This window comes from Protobothrops mucrosquamatus, unplaced genomic scaffold, assembly GCF_001527695.2.
Source record: "Protobothrops mucrosquamatus isolate PMUCROS unplaced genomic scaffold, P.Mucros_1.0 scaffold2327, whole genome shotgun sequence".
Lineage (NCBI taxonomy): Eukaryota > Metazoa > Chordata > Lepidosauria > Squamata > Viperidae > Protobothrops > Protobothrops mucrosquamatus.
This window is the reverse complement of record NW_015388410.1, coordinates 256,815-259,579: the sequence shown is the minus strand read 5'-3', so window position 1 is coordinate 259,579 and position 2,765 is coordinate 256,815.

Here is a 2,765-nt window from a genome sequence, read left to right as displayed (position 1 = left end):
TATTATTATTATTATTTGGTACACCCGGTGTGCAATTCCCTGACACGTGCAAAATGCATGTTAAACAGATCCCATTTCCAAAAAGTCTTGTGGGTCTTTCCTTTCCTTCCTTACTACACAAAATGTTACCAGAGTTATCAGAGCAGAAGAAGAGGTAAGCTAATAACCTAAAGAAAGATGACGGTTTCTCCTGCTTTGCAGATGCCCATCCCTGACCTTCAACATCTTTTCAAGGTGGAGCACCTGGAAGGGACCATGAAACTAATCCAAGGAGAGAAGCAACCTAGAACGAAGGAGAAATTTCCTAACAGTGAGAACAATTGACCAGTTGAATGGCTTGTGGGTGCTCCGTCACTGGACGCTTTCAAAAAGAGACTGGACAACCGTTTGTCTGAAAGGGTACAGAGTCTCCTGCCCGAGCAGGGGGCTGGACTAGAAGACCTCCAAGGTCCCCTCCAACTCTGTTATTCTGTTATGCTTTTAAGGATGCTTAAAACCTCCTGCAAAAGGCTGAATTTTTCAAAGGGTTGAGGGCAACAAAGGCTGGGACTCCAGCCTATGCAAAGTGGTGTCTTTCTGTCTGTCTGTCTCTTCTTTCTTCTTCCATCCTTGCTCCTTTGGATTTGAATGCCATCTCTTGAATGTTCCCCCCGCCCAGTTTCCAGGGAGGCCTACAAATTGCCTGAATGTAACAGAGACGTGAACCTAAGATGCCTTTGATTTCTCCTGGAGGGTGGGTTTCTCCCCCTCCCCCCCCAAATTTCCTTCCGGCCATCCAGTTCTCTCTCCCTCCCCATTTTGCATTGTCTTCTGCCATTTCACCCCCTCCCCTTCTAGTTTGCACAGCATTCAGACATTAGAGGAGCTGGCAGCAGAGCCAGAGGGGGCTGGAGTGTGTGTGTGTGTGTGTGGGGGGGGTGAGTGGATGAATGAGCGTGGCAGGGATGAAAGCTTTGACTTCTGATTTGGGGAGGGGAGCAGAGAGGAGGGGTTGCTGGATAGGTTGAGATGGAAGGCAAGCCTCTTGCACTCATCCGGGAGCGATCATTGGATAGGCCCTGGATTGCAGGATTTAGGAGCAATTCTTAAGAGGTAGAAACAAACAAAGCAATAAATGTTGGTTTGGAAGTCAACAGTCACTTAAATATGAGCCAGCCGTGTGCTGCAGTTGCCAAAAAAGCCAACACAGTGCTAGGCTGCATTAACAGAGGGATAGCATCAAGAAGTGTTAATACCACTTTACAATGCCTTGGTAAGGCCACACTTGGAATACTGCATCCAGTTTTGGTCACCACGATGTAAAAAAGATGCTGAGATTCTAGAAAGAGTACAGAGAAGAGCAACAAATATGATTAGGGGACTGGAGGCTAAAACATATAAGGAACGGTTGCTGGAATTGGGTATGTCTAGTTTAATGAAGAGAAGGACGAGGGGGGACATGATAGCCGTGTTCCAATATCTCAGGGGCTGCCCCAAAGAAGAGGGAGTCAAGCTATTCTCCAAAGCGCCTGAAGGCAGGACAAGAAGCAACAGATGGAAACTAACCAAAGAGAGAAGCAACCTAGAACAGTGATGGCGAACCTTTTAGAGACTGAGTGCCCAAACTGCAACCCAAAACCCACTTATGCATCGTCGGGTGCCGGGTGGGTGTGGCCCATTGGGTGGGCGTGGCCCATTGGGTGGGTGTGGCTACGGTGGTAATGGCAGACTGGGTGGGACTAAAAAGTTCAATCAATTAATTCCAACTTTGCCAGATCTTTTTTTTCCCCCTGCAAGAAGTTGAAATTGACTGATTGATTCAGCCTTTTTTTTTTTTTTTTTTGCACATGGCGGCAGAGGCCTAAAGCGAAAAGGTTTTATAAAACCCAGCTGAAGGCCTAGGACTGGGGCGACAGTGTGCGTGCCCACAGAGAGAGCTCTGAGTGTCGCCTCTGGCACCCGTGCCATAGGTTCGCCACCACTGACCTAGAATTAAGGAGAAATTTCCTGACTGTTAGAATAATTAATCAGTGGAACAAACTGCCTCCAGAAGTTGTGAATGCTCCAACACTGGAGGTTTTTAAGAAGAGATTGGACAACCATTTGTCTGAAATGGTATAGGGTTTCCTGCCTGAACCGGGGGTTGGACTAGAAGACCTCCAAGGTCCCTTCCCACTTTGTTATTATGTTCTGTTCTGATCTGTTCTATTGGAATGGCAAAGCAGGTGGCTTGGCCTTACAGTTGCCTGGCGATTTGCACCCCCGTTTTTGCATTTTACGGGTAATTAGAGGTAGTCTCAACTTACAACAGTTCATTTAATGAGGGTTCAAAGTTCCAACAGCACTGAAAAAAGTGACTTGCGACCATTGTTCACAGTTACCACCTTTGTAGCATCCCCACGATCACTTGATCAACTTTCAGATGCTTGGACACTGGTTCATACACACGACCATTGCTGTGTCCTGGGGTCATGGGATCCCCTTTTGTGACTTTCTGACGAACAAAGTCAGTGGGGGAGCCAGAGCCACTTCACAACAGGGTTACTAACTTATCACCTGCAGTGATTCACTTAACGACTGTGGCAAGAAAAGTTGTAAAATAGGGCAAAAGTCACTTAACTAATGTCTCACTTAGCAACAGAAATTTTGGCCTCAATTGTGGTCATGTGTCTTCTTCTTCTTCTTCTTCTTCTTCTTCTTCTTCTTCTTCTTCTTCTTCTTCTTCTTCTTCTTCTTCTTCTTCTTCTTCTTCTTCTTCTTCTTCTTCTTCTTCTTCTTCTTCTTCT